The following is a 17174-nucleotide window of genomic DNA, read 5'->3' on the forward strand; positions in this document are numbered from 1 at the left end:
GGGAACGTGAAGCCAAAGGAACTTCTCTGCAAGGAGAAGCCACAGAAGACGGGGCAGCAGTGAAACCCCACACCTGCCTTCCTCTGCTGCCTGGGCCCTGGCCCCACAGGCTGAAATTATCCCTGAGAGAAAAGCAGCAGCTGGTGTAACGCCAGCTCCATCACCTGAGCAGTCACGTCAGAAAACAACTCCCATGCTGCGAGGCTGCTCCTCAATCATTTCAAAGTCACCCCGCCCCCTGAACGTGAGGGTAAATGGCTTTTCCTTTCCTGTAACACCCAGTGCAGGATGCGGCCTGTAATACTAAGGGAGAAAGGGGAGGCAGAGAATAAAAGACGATAAAAACCATCAGCCCGATGCTCCTCACATCCCAACGCAATTCAGAGATTGGAGACACTCATTAATGGCCAGCAATTAGATCTCTGCCCACCATAAATACACACCCTTGTTCCCACCGAGAGCACAGCGAGATCAGTGCAGCGAGAACACCTGAACAACCTCCCGTTGGCAGTGACTAATCCGTTTCATAATTATTTATGCTCTGTGTTACAGTGTTGGTGTGCTTTTGAGGCATTTTTGCGACACCTCACTGGCTCCCTTGGTATCTGACCCAAGCAGATTTTCTCACCAGGTCCTGGGACACGTCCCCCTGCTGCCAGAAAGGCCTCCCGCAGCTCGCCGGGACGCTCCCCAGCTGCTGAGCGCTTCTGAACTTCAGCACGTGGCTTAGGAAAGCTGCCTTTCTGTTTAGGAAGCCTGTCTTTTAATTAAATAAAATGGAGATGTTAATCTAATTTTTGACAAACGAAGCAGAATATAAATATAGCTTGGAAAAAAAACCCTCCTTAGCGGGTGCTGCTGGACTCTCAGCTCGCTGCCTGCTGTGTGAGCAGAGCTTACTGGGGGCAGGGGCACGGCCCCCCAGCAGCAGGCAGGAGCAGAAAGTGCTCGCTCAGCCCAGGTATACAATTCCCCCAAAGCTGGCAGCTCCAGCAATCCCTGACCAGCACCAGTAAACTGGATGGAAAACTCACAAAGCTGTCCGGCTGAGGAAGGAGGGCTAGCCCTGTCAAGGTGCCTTTCACACGTTGTGCTATACTAAGGATAAATCAGATTTTTAGTGCTCTTAGGCTGACAGGCATGGGTATTTCACTCCTCCTCCTGAGCACAGCATGAACACAGAGCCCTGAGGGTGGCTCCACATGGCACAGTCCAAGGATTAGGCTACCTGTGACCTCCCAGGTCAACATTTCCTTGTTCCATGTGAAAAGCCCAGCGAGGGTGAGGTTCCCTGCATTAGGGGGAGATGTAAAGGGCTACTGCCACAGAAACACACTAGTTTTTTTTTCTTTAAACCATCATCGCTGTCACACTTCTTTCCTATCTTATTTCACTATGTTTATTATGTAGGTTAGGAAAAACGAGAAGCCCCCAAAGGATACCAGTAACTCGCTTTATTTGAGATTCAACCTTGCAGCAGCTTCCTTCTGGCTGGGGTCCAGGCAGCCTGGGGAAGGGAGCGAGGGGCACGAGCCATTTCCAGGCAGCCATTTCCACACAGCTTCTGGGTCTGCCTTTGGGAGGCCAAATCCAGAGTCACAGACATCACTCAGGGGTTTGCTCCCCCCTCCCCTTTACAGTCCCAGCATCTGGTGGAGAACTCGGACAGAAAGTACTTGTGTGTGCCTTTGTTGTAAAGCAGAAGCTCTGGGGGAAGCCGATCCGTTTGGGCTTGGTTTTTAATTCTCAAGGGAATGAATGAGGGACCGCAGAGAACAGTCCCAGAAGGAAACGCCAGCACGCGCTGTGCCACGCAGGGGATTTTCTGCATGCAGGATGGAAGGGCCAACTGGGTCTCATCTGGTTTGGGACGAGCCGTAACCCTGGCACAGTGCTCAAGCTGGCCTGTGACATCCTGGATTAAAAATTAAAAAAAAAAAAAAAAATTCAAAAGCTCCTGCTCTTACACAAGTCATTAAGAAAAACAGAAAGCTACTGTTAGCCTCTTTTAATGCTTTTTGACAAAGAAAGCAAGGAACAGAGCAGAGAAGGTGCACCGAAACGTAGCTCAGAGACCCCCTGCTCTGCCCCACGCCCTGTACCGAACTGCTCTGCGCCAGGAGAAGGGGCCGAGAGAGGAAAGCAGCAAGAGGGAACCTGAAGAGCTTTGCTCAGGAGTTCTGCAAGACAAAATGCATTGGGCAGGGGCGTGTGGCAGGGTCTGAGCGAGCACGAATCATGCCACAGAAGCCAGGGAAATCCACCTGGTCGCACAAACCCATCAGCTGAAAACCCTGTGTGCGCCAGAGGCTCTGCAGCCAGGCTCGCGTCCCTGTAACCACATTTCACTCCCACACCTTCACTGCTGGAGCAGGGCCACCGCTCTGCAGCCAAGCAGCTCTCTCCGGAGCTCCCTGACGACTTTTTTTTTTTCCCCGAAAAGCGTCAAAAGCTGTATTTAGGAGCAAAACAAATTAAGATTTATTTCAAAACTTCCTATCTGGAAAATTATATAGCATCACGTAATTTTGCAATTTCTAGCCCTTCTTCAGAGCAAAAGAGTGTTTTTCCACGCCGCGAATTGCCGACAGATGTTCTCCTTTCTGTTGTTACACAAGTCTTGACAAAAATACGCCCCAGCCTTAATGGCACTGCACGCACCCTAAGCAGGCTTTCCATTTGATCTGCTCCACGCCTCACGGCCTTTTTTTTGTCTGCTTGTCCTAGCACAAAGCATGTTTGGTACCACAACAGCGACAGCTGACAACTGCTTCTCCTGCGTCCAAGAGCTTTGCCATTCAGTTTGAACCAAAAGCATTTGCCACATTGCATGGCACTGAAGTAGATTTAATCAGAGGCGGCCACGAGGTTGTCAGTGCCAGACGGAAGGAGTTCGGTAGGACAAAAGCTGGATTTGTCTCCAGGAGTTTAGGCAGGGAGAAGCAGAGCATCTTTGTGAACACATCAAGAGGAATTTCAAGGAGGAGAAAGTGAGAGCTGTAATTAAAATATTCTTGTGCAGTGCCAGAAAACCACTCCTACATGACCAGAGGACGCACCTAGCACCTGTGGCATCACTGTGAGAACTGACAGAGCGAGCAGCCCCCCCTTCTTCACTCCAAGCGTTACCAGCTGGAGGGGGATACCGTCAGCGCCCTGCTGCTGCACAGCTATCAATCCAGAATAACAAGCATCATCCCACACCTGGTCCCTTCCTGCAATAAAGCCACAAGTTAAACAGAACGGAGTCCCCAGACTGCAGGGACAGTCCTCAAAAATCCTCTAAGGGATTTGGTGTCCTAGTAGAAGTCATAACAAAGGATATTGCGTCTCTCCTAGCTAACGTGTCGGGGACCACATTAAAAAAAGTGCACCATGCTAAGAGGAAGGACGTCTTCATCTTTTTGGCGTTGCCTGGCCACCAAGGTCATCTTCCTTACTCTTTCCACCCCTTGGGATGTCGTAGTTGTTCCAGAAGATTTACGCAGGTAATATTTAAACTCAGAAGAAAGAGACTGGAAGAGAAGATGGGAGAGAAGGACTAGGAACGCAGCTTCTCTGAAGACCCCTGTGGGACACGACCTGAAAAAGCAAGGACTCGGACAACCTGCTGTGTGAGGAGCCAGAGCTTTGTGTGTGCAGACAGCACGGGAAACCCAATCGTTGGAGTTAGCAGCAGAGCGGGCACTAACGCCGCTGCTTTGGTGCATCATTTTCAAGTGAAATTTAAATCTCCCCAAGTTTTAATTAACTGGCTGCCAAAGGCCTGAGAAAGAGAGGCCTGGATGTTGTGTAGGGCACGCTGGTATAGCTGGTCCTTTGGCACAAAGCAGCCCGGTTTTTGGCATTACCGCATCGAAAGCTGCCTACAGCACGTTAATGAATTGGAAGCCAGCCCTGCATGAAATGTTTCAACATCCACTCCAACTGTGCTCAAGGAATTTCCTATTTGCCTCTTTCCGCTAATTACGGAGCCACTGGCACACAGCGCGGCTTGTCCTCAAGTGCTGCTGCAGCCCGTGAGAGACGCGAGACATTTTCCTCCACGCAGAAGATACACCTGAACTCTGAGAGCCAAGACAGTGCTTAGAAAGAGATGGCAAGTCTTCCCGAACTTGGCAGCCTACAGGCACCAGCACCCTTCTAGACCCAACACGGTCCTTAACCTAGAAGTGACAACGACCCTGTGAACGTGCCATGCTGTTTTCACCCAAGAAGACGACTTGTTGTCACGCTGGTTGTCCAGCGCCACGTCTCTGCCCTCAGCCACAGAGCGGGAGATCAGGAGCTCGAGACTCTGACCCCTGGCCCCCAAGGCCAGCAGAGCTTTTCCTGATGCCTCGGTTGCGTGCAGAAGCAGGTGGAGCCTTTCACCACTGCCTTGTAGGCGCTCTCTTGCCAGAGGCATCTCATCCTGCATCACTTCTTCTGGTTGTGCTGTTCTAACTCAGCAACATCGTACGATAACCAGCAGAGCACACAACACATTGCATATTTTTCTTTTAAGGATGCTCAGTAGGTTATGGTAATCACAGTATTTATTTCAATGCTTTCAGATTAATGAACTGATACAATTCCCCATTGAATGGGTTAATTTTGACTCTTATACATGCAGTAGCATCTATGTTCAAAAATTACGGAAGACTTAAAAATGTAGGGTTTTGTTGTTTTGCACTCATGTTCCACAAAGAAGCTGAAATGTTATACTCGTTTGAGTAATAAGATAATTAGCTATAACTACAGTCTGAAATGCAGAAAGCTAATCCCTAGCTGGTAAGGAAGTGACCACTGCCAGCATTTACCTAACACGTACAGAATATTAAAATGCATCATTCTAAGTTATCTTCGTTTTTATGTCTTAGCTGAACTGGCATTTGGGCAGTAGGCTTCACTTCTGCTACAGTATAAACCACTACTCTCTTGCAAGCCTCTTTTTCAACTCGATAAAAATGTATGAAGTTCCTACATTAGTAATGAACTTCTATGCTTCTGCAAGAGAGCTTTCTTCCAGAAGACAACAGCAGCCAGCCAAGTGGGCAGAAAAACTACAACCGTAAAGCTGAGCTGAGCTTCCTCCAGATGTTTTGTGCTGTCAGACAGCTGGCAGCACCGCGAGGAAGTGCAGCAGGCTCATCTCTGAATACCTTAAGCTGGCGCACGGGTCATGACACAAGATGGGAGAAGCGCTGAGAGCAGGAATAACATCAAGGTAATAACTACCGCGACCACATCTCTCCTACGCGTACAGAATCCGTCTCACTTTATCAGTCATGTAAATAGTTGCAAGCAGGCCAGGTTTTGAAGATGTGCTGCCTGGATGTTGGAAGCCTCGTAACTCTTCTGAAGGTGAGCCACGGTCCTGCAGCCCCAGGGACCCAAGGAAGGCAGTGTGAAAGCAGCCTGAAGGCAAAAGGTGGCAGCTGAGGAGCACCAAAGGCCAGGCAGGACAAACAGCATGAAGCCACAAAAAGCCACGTAGTGATAAAGCTGGCAACGTTTCACTGTTCAGCACGAGTCACATTTCCCTCAAGAAATGAAAATCAGGAACAATTCTGCCTAAGCCAAGAGCTGCACTAAACTACAGCAACCAGAGTGAGCCAGGCACCCACTGCCCCAAACCCATTTTATTTATTTATTTGTTCTCCATTCCTGTCCCCAGAGAGCCCCCCTTTGCTGCACGTGTCAAGCCTTTGGAGTGCACATGCAGAATAAGTTTTAGGAAATCTCTTCTTAAGCTAACATTAACACTGCAGACAAAAAACTGACAATGCGTACATTCAAAATAATTATCCTAAAAACAAGCAGAAAGGATTCCTCAAACTCATTCCCCATTTCGCCAATATTTATTTTTCACTTCTCTGTATACGTTTTTGCAGCAGTAGGAAAACAACCGGGGCTTTGAAGTACAGCTGCTTTTATTGGTGCTTCAGAAATTCAAGGTCTGATCTGCATTGGCATGGAAAGCCTCCCAAGTAATCAAATCTCATCTGTACCCAGGGAAAAGAAACACGTGCGACATTTCATCTGTCTTCTCAAGCATCAAGTCCCACTATTATTCTTGCCTTAATCAAACATTAATATTCATTTAAAGAAGTTACATTTAAAGAAAAAATGTTTTTCTTAAAAATCAAAAACCAACTCCTGATATTCATGAAGGAAACAACTTCCGTGAGTTTTGTTCAAACACTCAGAGTTAGCCCCATCCTGATCCCCCCAAATCCCACGACTGACCCCAGTAAGCAATAAAAGCAGCTGTACGTCCTGCTGAGAAATCTTACCACACACACGCAAAGACTGCGTGCATTTGTGTTTTCTTCTCAAGGACTCAAGCTACCAATTATGAGAACTTCACTCCTGAGAAGTTGGAAGAGCCCATCAGGCTGCACAGGGCATACCCTACTGTCAAAATCACATCCAATTCTGCTTCCAATATATAGGTATTTTGCACCTCCGCTAGACGTCCTCATGTATATATTAATGGTTTTGCTTGCCATGCAAGTCTATCATGCGAGAAGTTAATCTTCCCCATCTGAAATAACAGCTACTTCCCATTGCAGGTAGAAGGGAACACACGGACATCACAAGGACACGTGCAGTCAGCCTTCTGTAGGGTGCCTGTGGCTTTTTAGAAGGAACCAACACACCTGCATCTGAGACATCTCCCAGATCGTCTCCTCCTCAGCAGCACAGAGGAGCTGCCTCACGTGGCTTGGCTTTTATATTCAAAATAACTTTAGTGTTCTTCAGTGCTCATCAGGCAGAGACTCCCATTAGAACTAGTCAAAATTTTCCAGTTGGAAAACTCAGATCATCAAAGCTGAAGAACGAGTGAGGATTTTCTAGTTTTAACCAAAGTAAAATATTCCTTCCCAATGAGGGAGCCAGGAAGGGCTGCATCCATTTCAAGTTCAGGTGCAAGCTCCAGAGAAAGAAGCTACACGGCAGAGCACCCAGTGACTTAACTGGTAGCACGGGAGATGAGCTGCAGGAGGTACCTTGCTACTCTGGAAGGTCCCCAGGGTCTCTTCCACATTGCTGGGCAACGTCTGCTTGAAGGAGACACGGCTTAAGGTGCACACACCAACAGATCATTCCTTACCCAGCTCTGTCCTTTATAACCTCACCCGTCAGTCCTTACAGATACACGTTGCTCCCTGTATCTTTTCCTCCAGGGTCATTTCTTTCATCTGATTACTGAGGAAGAATAAATCAGGCTTGAAATTTATCATCAGACACACAGCGCTTTTGTTTTACTAGTAGGAGCCTGCAACTGCACTCAGAATGCTTCAAGAGTAAGTTTTAAATTCAGAAAAGCTGTGGTCTAAAATGTCACCACAAAATCCCATCCGGGAGGGAGGGAGGGCAGATTGCCATCTCTTTCTACATCAACATTTTCAACTCCGAAATGCCCTCACTGATGATGGGACAAGGAGGCCAAAGCTCACGTGCTTTTTAAAAACAAACACTCTAGTATTTGCCTAATAGAAGTTACTGCCTCTCCACAGGCCCTCCTCTCTTACTTTCCAGCCCTTGTGGTCCCCCCATCAGCACTGCTCTGGTCTCCAGTGAAACATCTCCTTCTTCTCCGTGGTACCCATGTGCACCTGAACATCAGTGACGATATGAAGGCATCTCTGCCCTGACAAGGAACCATTTCCCAGAGCAAGACATCACTGAAATACAAGCCAGCCCAGGTAGCTTTCAGCCTCACCTGTAGATTTCTGCTATCAAGCGGGTACACCAGCAGAAAATCTGCCCTCAAGCTGCCCACTGACTCAGAGAGCTCCTTCTTTCCTGCATTTTTCACCCAATTACACCAAAGATCTGATGCAAGTTTTACAGATATTAGTAGACCTATTACAGCAACTCTAAGAGCTTAGTCCTCACAACCTTTAATTATTTTCTCTTTAAAATGCATGAATACTTTCACATCACTGTCAAACATTTATTGACACTTGTAGATGAATATTTAATGCTGATTTTAAAGAATACCTTCCTTTTTCATACAGCTCCTGCTATTAAATGCAAAATGGCACTTCCACACTCTCAGGTGTGCTCTCAGTAGAAATGAAAAGAAATTTTTAGTCTTTTACAAGGCAGACTATAAACATTGACTACTGCAGAGAAATAATACATGACGGACTAGGTTTTGTTCTGTTTGTTTGTTTTAAGCTACTTAAGTGATTAAGAAGCCCACGCAGCTCCCATTTAAATTAATAGAAATTGCATGTCTCAATCTCTTAAGCCATTCTGAATACTTCATCATCCTATAAAGTATCTTCTCAGTTCAAGAGTTGCAAGTTTAGAGCGATAAATTGCTAACGCTGTCTCTGATGTGCTGTGGAAAGACTTCTCAAAGCAGAACGCTTTTTTTTTTTTTTTGTCCTTTTTTAAAATGATACCACAGTTTTCTTTATTTTCTACTCACAGAAAAAAATCTCCCCCTATGTTCTGCTTACATCTGCATCAGAGCTCTAAAAGCATACAAGGAGAATGAAATTTAACAACTGTCTCACTTTCCTGTATGCTATAACATTTAATTACCTGCTTTCTCTTTCTACTTATCATCTTTCATCTGCAAAACAAGATATTTCCCATGTAGATAAAGCCAGTGGAAAGGCAGATTTCTGAACCATGTGTTCAAGACTAGTAGGTTCAGACAGCAACATCTTTAGCATAAAAATGCTATTCAAATTTTAAGAACTAGGATGGTCTCATTCTTTCTTCCCTTTATTCACTTTAACTTTTGTTCTTGATGTTTCATCTGTCTTTTGGGTCACGATCTAAAGCAGAACGCATCCACCACCTAAAAAAGCCCACACATTGCGGCGGAGATGGTAGGGCCGCGCAGCTGGTGCCGAAGGGAGCGTGACTGTCCTCGCCCGGCTGGGAAGCTGTAACGTCAAAGCACCTCCACCCCATCCCGGGCTGTCTCGAGGATCACGGAGCTGGAAAGCAGCAAAAGCTTTGCACCAGGCTCTGCGCACCAGACTCCAGCAGTTCCTCTGTTAGTTCTCACTGAAGCGAGGAAGTACGGAGACAGTAGGTAAAATATTTGTAACGCAGGATGCGGATGGCTTGCCTGGCCTTTGCTCTCGAGGAGGGCTAAGGAATCTCCTATATTTAAGAACATTCACATTTTGTATTTGTAAAAGTATTTAAAAAAAACAGCAAGCAGCCAAGCACAGGGGAGGGAAAAATAACAACTGAAAACTCGCAAGAAATGTTTCAGAAAATGAAGTGTGAAAAAGGAAAAGGAGCATGCAGCACTGTGCTGGCCATTACCAACGTGCCCATTAGAATTCACATGGAGCTGAAATGCCAGGATTTAGGTAACAATCCTCTGTCCTGGGAAATCTTCAGAAATAATCACTATTTGCCAGTAAAAAGTGGAAGTTGCCATCATAATGTTTTTATACAAGTGAACTTTTGATAAATATTCGGCAACTTTGTGTACAACACAAGCATGGATACATCTCAGATTGTACACAATCGTTCATACGAACGCTACAAACACTTTCTGTTCAAGGAAAAGGTGATCACAAAACGGTTGGATAGGATTTCCTTACGGCAACAAAGAGCACGAACAGCGTGCACGGTCTGTCCGCAGGCTTCACAAGCAGGACCCAAGCAAAAAGGAGGGCAAGGAGAGAATAAGTGCAGCCTTCGTGTATACCTTGCAGATGTATACACACAACATGTGTATGCATTTCTCCTTCAGGAATAACAGAGGAGAGGGTAATTTCTGACTTCTTAGAGGCTAAGAGCTGCATGCTCTCTAGCACTTGCCTTTGTGCTAAGTGCAAGCTTACATTACCTTCTAGCACAAGCTTATGGTAGTGCTGACTTATCAGGAGTAATTGAAAAAACTGTAAAATACACCCAAGTTTTGAAACAAAGTTACCCAGAAGAGGTTTGTCATCAATCAGCTCTCTCTGCTTACCAGCCTACACACCCTGAAAAACGCCAGTCACTCATCTTCTGCTTGGCTTAAAAGTACACAACCCTGAAGTTAATTTTAACACATCTCTGTGCCACCTTCTTCTCCATAGAATTTTATGATCATGTTGTTCGAACGTATTTTTATTTTTTTTATAAAATGAAGAGCGGTCCAGAGAATGATGACAGATTTTCCCAGTTTTCCATCACACCCAGAGCATCCTGGGCTGCGGGACCTCCACGCTGGATCCAGCCAGCTGAAGGCAGCAGACTTTCAAGGCAATGCACAGAGTCTAAATGGTTGTGACTGTTGTTAGTAACCACAGCAAATGCTTGCTCTAATCCAAAGCACTGTAAATTTTGCCACCAATTTCACACTTCCTCGTCCTTCTAACTTCATTGTTGGACAACCCTAGCCCCCCAGATACCTGAGTAGCACTACATCAGGAGAGCTGGGAGGCTTGGGGTTTAAGAGGGCATGACTCGTGGTGAATCCTCGAGGCACAGAGCTGTACAGAACTCACAGCAGAAGAGCAGATATTCTAGCATCTGATGGGGCAGGAGGCATCTGCAGTGCCACACGTTATGCCATAGGAGTTCCAGTAGCTGCAGCTCCACGCTTAGTGAATCATTGCAAAGACTAGAAATAGAAACCTTTTACTTTTAAGTGCATGTACACCATTACCTGATGTTATTAGGGAACACTACCAGCTGAACACTGCTTACTCCTCTCCCCATTCCAAAAGGGAAGAAAACAAAAGCAGCCTGCTCATGTCTTTCAAAATTAAGCCAATAATTTGTTCCACAGTACATGATAATTTTGTTTCATAAATGTATACGCCATCTATTGCCTTTCAATCAATCATTTAAAATCTGTTTTACAGAGAAGAGCTGGAATGCTTTATCTTCATAAACCAAGTACTGCAAGGAACCTGCAAGGCGAGCCGGGGGCACTCAATGTCTGGAAGCAGCGAGCACTCAGCAGAATGAAAGAGAAAAAGTGGAAGCTGCTGAAGATGGCTTCCTGGAATAACAGCAAGCAGCACTTGGATTCGTGGCTTTAGTTACGCTTAGAAATATTTCTGCTGCCTGTCTGAACAGGAGCAGCACACCTGTAGAAGATGAGGAGCATAGTGGAGAGCACTCTTACCAAAATCTGCTCTTCTGGGCACACAGCCCCCACAGATGACTGCAGCGCGGTCTTCAGCCTTTTCACTTGGCACACCTCGCTCCCCAGGTGACAGGGAGGGATTGCCAGTGAGGAAGCACGCACAATACCCAGCTGGGGTTGTGTATCACGCAGGAAGGAGAACTTCCACACAGACAGAGGCAGCAGCTGGCTCCAGAGCTCGGAGCGCCGTACCTTTCTGTTCCGCCTCTTGGTCTTTATCATCAGCTACCAGGCTGCGGGGTCACTGCTGCTTCCAGCAAAACGTGGTATGAAGAAATCCCAGCCCTTCTGCAGGCCACAGCACTGATGTATAAATAAAGCTCTCTGTAACTGGCAGCAACTAAGATTTTCAGTCGCTGCTAGAATTTAAGAAGACTGAGAAGTGAGCCCATAATGTCATATGTTTACTTCAGCTCAAGTCATAACATTGATTTCTGTTTACAAACCAGCTCAGTTTTAAAAATTGATAAATATTTATTGCTAATAGTCTCCATCTCTTTTCAAGACATGGATAGAAGCATGAACTCTTATCAGTAGAAGTTTCCTGTTAATATTATCCCGATATTAAAAACATCTCCAAAACAACATTTTCTGTAAGAAGCACAATAAGTAAAATCCCTTCACAACTAATTTTGGAGCTTCCCTCAAGGCAGATTATAACTCTAAGCCACAACCAATTCATTTCAAGTAATCTGCATGTGCTAAAATCTCACCCCCCTACGCCTTTTCCCAGGAAACCAAGAAGAAACCAAATTAGGTTCTAGCTCCAGAACTTCACACAGCAGACGGGAAAACATCTAGCAGAGATGTCTTGTGCAAGTACAGAAGTACTGCAAATGTAACTCGAGAGCTTGGGTAGGATTATGGGGCTGCCACCGCCCGAAACCTGTGATGAGACAAAATGAAGACCACAATAGAGCTCAATGCCCAGCTATGTCTAAACACTGCTTGGGATCCGTGTGTCATTGGTCAAAGTAAATCCTTAGGAATTGCCTTTTTTTTCCTTAAGACGTGAAAAAAATAAGGCTTTTTGATCAAAACAGCAAAAACTTTTATTTAAAACAGTCTTCTTGATAAATGACGGTTTCAAGACTTCTGTATTTTGTAGAATGCATTGAAAATTTTTAGAAAAATGACATCTTTTGTTCACTTTCAAGTTTTCTCCCTTGATTTCCAAAGTGAATTTGGTTTTCTATTTCACATATAAACATGTACTTGAGCACATACAGATAGATCAATATTTATTTTTTAAAGCTTATTTGCTGATTCTCTCCAAATCACATTGTGAGGTTGGGAAGAAGTATAGAGTGAAAGCCTCTGTCAGGGCAAAAAGAGTAAAAAAAGTTGGAAAGGATAAAAACATTCAAAAAAAAGAAGTTCAAATACAGTTTTAGAAACAAAACGAAAAGCATTTTCAGGCCACTAGCTTAACTAGAAGAGGCTTCAGAACCCTAGAGTGATATCAATGATATAAATGTCCCTGAAATTTAACCTGTGGGTGCTGATGGAGGTCGATGAAATTGGACTGTTTCTGGTTTCAGTGCAAAGGCTGCAGATGGGCTGGAGAAGGGATCCTGGGGGGGTGAGAAGGCCGAAGACTCTCTGGAAGTAGAAGAGGTGCTCTGCCGAAAAGCTGGCACAGCACAGCCAACCTCGTCAAGGCATCGTGCTCCGAGTATCTCACACGAATCACTGATGTTCTTTCAGACAGAAACCACCAAAATCCAGGTTAATCTTGCACGAAGGCAGCAGGCACGGCTGGGAGCAGAAGACCCCGCAGAGCCAGCGGCGCAGGGGGAGGCTCGAAGGGTCGATGGCTGCAGCGGGCACGAGGCTGGCACCAGGCTCCCACAGCACGGTGGCACTGGCAGGACTGGGACCCGTCTCAAGGTGCCCAGCACACGCCAGCTTCAGCTCGGAGAGGGGCTCCCCTCTGCAGCAGGCACAGAGGGGACTGCTCCGAGCCTTGTGACGAGAGTGGGGTTACACACTGAAGCAATGAATTCACAAAGGAAGGTGGCAGTGATGGAAATGCGATTGCTTTTTTGTATGCTCCTAGGACTAGCATCATTTATATTGAAAGAGAAACATATCTTTAAAAGGCTCTGACTAAGTTCTGTGCATCATAACCACTTAGGATGCCCAGCTTGTAATTAGAGCTGCTGCACGAAGCTGAAGAACTTTGTTCTGGGTAACTAACCCTGGTAAAGTTGTTCAGTGAGAGCACAACTGTTTCACTTCCCAACAGACAGATGTCACACATCTGCACTACACTGGCAATTTGTTCTCCGAAATCAGGGTTGCTGTTATTAAGCTTAAAATACAACCTCACATACATGTATAAATTTGGAAAAACAGGGTTTCTCTAGTTTGGGATAACCGCTTTCCACTTGGTTGAGCACTCCCAATGAACTACTTTCGAGAGTCAAATCTTCCAAACCTCAGATGCCCAAATAATTTTCAATGACAACAGCAGCAGTCACAGGAGCAGAAGTGTGCATGTCGTTATCCCTCACGCACAGGAATTACACACTTAAGTCCTTGTCAAAGTCTGCATTATCTTGTCATTGCTAAGACACAACAAAATGCAGTGCCACACTTTAACAACGGGAACAGGCTCTGAATACTGGCTGCTAATTCAAGATGGACAAAGAGGCTCTGTCACAGCTGGGCAATAAAACTTGAGCACTGATTTGGGGCAAGTTAAACCTTAGCACCTATAGCCATGCATGCTGACATGCAAATATATCAATGACAGCACAAAGCACGTTTGTAGGATAGGTTTGTAAAGCACATCTACAGCATCCACCCTACAAGTCAGGTTTTATTTATACCGCATGTGTATGGTCCCACCATCAATCCCACAGCACCATGTAGAACAAGAAGTGTCATCGACCACTTTTTTACCCAAACACAGCCTGGTTTGCCCCAGGTCATGCAGGAAGTGCGTGGCAGCGCTGGGATCGCAGAATCCCCATCTCAATATTCCGGCCACGCTGCCATCTGTCCTCAGCCATACTTAAAACAACTAAATTACCGATGGCAACAAACGGCACAATCTGACTTTCAGATGAGCCGATGGGCACAATGAGTCAATCCATAACTTTTGTCTCCTCCAGACACTTAGATGGATGGGCTGTATGCCCAGCATGTTATAATAACCCTGAAAAGCTTTTGGCTCAGACTGCAAACGCATTAGCATTAACTTAAATCTGCTGCTTTGTTTACTATCTGAGATATCTGCTTATGCTTTTTGGATAAGTGATACCAAGTAAAGGTACCCAAATACTGAGCTTACAGAACAGTTTGCAGCACGAGACTAGAGCTACCCACGGACAGACTGCGGAAAGCTTTACTTGGTGTTTATTCTTCTAGGGCACCGTGGTCGAGGAGTCGCCTTTCTCACTTCCAGTGATAGATGTGTCGTGATGGACATTCAAAACCTTCACAAGAAGTCACTCAAACATCAGAAGCTGGGTCTGCTCCCACCACTTCTGAGGTAGATTAATGCGACTCCAGTCTCGCAGCCATGGCCACGGGTCACGGTGAAGCCTCCCCTGACTCAAGCTGCTGGAGAGCGCGACAAAGATCCCAGATTGTCCTGCTCTTACCAGTGCTTAAGCTCATTACAGAGTCTACACAGCCACATAGGTACAGGACTAAATCACTCCAAGAGAGAAAGCTATTCAACAGTAACAATAAGAGGCTTTTCTTGTTTCTTTAGGGTTACAAATGTAGCAGGCCTTGGAGAGGTCTAATTACAGGCAGAACACCCAAGCAGCATTGGAGGCAATAATTTATTGGCCGTAGCACCGTAGCCTAATGCGCAGACAGAAGAGACAAGTCAAGGATTGTATACAAGCCGCAGAATTACCCACAGCTAGCTAGGGTCCACGGACTGCTGCACACTAATGAGGTAATCCGACAAAAACCAAAAGCAAGATTTATAATAAAACCGCACTGCTTTTACTACGAGGGCAGTAAGAGAAGAGCGGATGCAAGTGTTTCTTTTCAGTGCTTAGAAACCAGCCCAGGAGCTGGCACCAAGACGCCCTGCAGGCATCCAGTCCCTGGTGGGCAGCGGGGCCCGGTCCTGAGCCTGTCCCGGTCCGAGCGGTGCCGCTCGCTGATCTGAGCGGGCTCCAGCCACCGCGCCCAGCTGCCAAGCCTTGCGACAAGGCACCTACCTGCGGGTAACGATGCAGCAGGCGAGAACAAAGTTGCAGGGGTTACAGATTAGCGAGACGGCTCGTTGAAGGCTTTCGTGTTTTATCTGCTTATCCACATCACCCAACCCTCCCGCAGGAGCTGGGATAGGGGTTTCTGTGCCAGGAGGGCATTCTGAAGGCACTGTCAGCACCCAGCTCGGGCTGCCCGGCTTGCGGTACCCCTCGCCCCGCGCTGCCCCAGCCCATTTTCCGCAGACACCGAGGAGCGGAGCCCGGGCACTGCGGCGGCACGGCCCCGCCACGGGCTCCGTGCAGTGCCAGCACGCCCCCGGGGCGCCTTCTCCCCCTTCAACCCGGTGCCACAAAGGGAAAAAAAATATATAAAAAAAATAAGAAAAAGGGCAATGCATCAGCTAGCTATTTAGGCATAACCGAGGGGAATCCATGGAGGATGGGTGTTACACCGCGGACGCTTCCCCCTCACACCCCCCGAGCCGTGCCGAGCCGCCACCCCCCGGCCCCCGTCACCCCTCACGGAGCCCTCACATCGGCGGGGCCGGCTCCAGGCGGGGAAGGAAAGCAGAGGCAGCCTGAAATGATCAGCCTGGAATCGGCAGCGGGGACTCACGGGGCTCCGGCGGCTCGGCTGGGCTCGGCTCGGGGCTGGGGCTGCCGCAAGGAGAAGGGGGGGACCCGCTAGGGCCGCCCCGGGCGGAGCAGCCCCAAAATGGCCGCGCCCCCAACGGCCGCGCCCCAAATGGCCGCGCCCTCTCCTCAGAGGCGGCGGGAGGCTGTGAGGGGAATGGTGGCTGCTGAGGGGAAAGGGGTGCTCCAGGGCAGCGGCACCGGGGCTTGTTCCCCCAAGGGGGGCAGGACACAGCGTTAATTAGCGGCTGGACACAGCGTTAATTAGCACCTGCCCTTCAGAAGAGGTGAGCGCAGCCTGACTGCCCCTCCCTGCGCTCACAGCGCTGAGGGCTGCCCGAGATGGCTGAGGTAAAAATGCCCGTGCTGAGCACCTGGCACCCTGTCCTAGTCCCAAAGGGACGCTGCTGTCCAGGCACAAGGCTCTGGTGGAAACCCGAACCATGTACAGCCTGATAGTTTTCGGAAGAAAATATTGGCCCCTGCATCCAAAAGTAGGCTTTGATATGCCACTGAAACCGCACTAGGGAAAGGGTTAAAGAGAACAGGAAGTCGCAAGAAATGCCAAAATAGCAAGAAATTGCCCTGGGATGCTGTATACATCAGCTCTGGTTTCCAATATCTAGTCTGTGCTATCTGGAAGCGATTCTGAGAAAGCTCTAACAGTGCTAAGTGCTCCTCCCATTAAATCTGTCAGTAGGGTAAAGCCTGGCCGAAACCATGCTTTTTTTGTATAAATATAGATCTCTTCCTGCATGTGCCCCCAGGCTGCACATCCCCACCCGAGACCAAAGGGCTCGGCGGTGCCCTGTGCGAGGCTGGGGGCTCCACACCCTGCAGCACAGCACACACACCGAGTGCCATCGGGGAAGCCAGGAACGAAGCAAACAAGGAAATTGCTGCATTGAAAGGCACGGCATGAAACATTCATTTGTTTTGTCCGTCCCCCCCATTCCTCCTTCCTTCGTTTTTCCAGATAAATCTAAATTGTTTCATTCATAGCAAGTGAAATCAATAATGCTTTTAGCGCTGAGTGCATGAGGAGCCCAGCATAATGCTGCGCCCCTCTCACATCCGACTCCTTCCGGAGCTCAACGGGAACAAATCCCAAGTGTAAAAGAAGCTGGAGCAGGCCCAGCACGGCCATATGAGTAAATACAGATACCCTCGCGGGGGCTCCGGGAAGGATGGGGAGCACAGCAATGTTTTAATGGTTTCTAGTGGACTGCACTGGGGGCCAAAGAAGCCCG

At 47.4% G+C, this 17174-nt stretch overlaps 1 protein-coding gene across 16 annotated transcripts in view; it reads right to left on the reverse strand.

The window, feature by feature from the left end:
- The window catches only part of ANK2 (ankyrin 2), a 336396-nt gene that overhangs the window by 294822 nt on the left and 24400 nt on the right, over positions 1-17174 (reverse strand). The window contains exon 1 of one of the 16 annotated variants that reach the window (XM_082759103.1): positions 15826-15976. The exons of the other annotated variants lie outside the window; for them this stretch is intronic. The gene's annotated coding sequence lies outside the window, so the exon portion shown is untranslated. Of the gene's footprint in view, positions 1-15825; positions 15977-17174 lie in introns of those variants that run through there. 16 annotated transcript variants of the gene reach the window in all.

This window comes from Aythya marila, assembly GCF_965140915.1.
Source record: "Aythya marila genome assembly, chromosome: 4".
Taxonomy (NCBI): Eukaryota; Metazoa; Chordata; class Aves; order Anseriformes; family Anatidae; genus Aythya; species Aythya marila.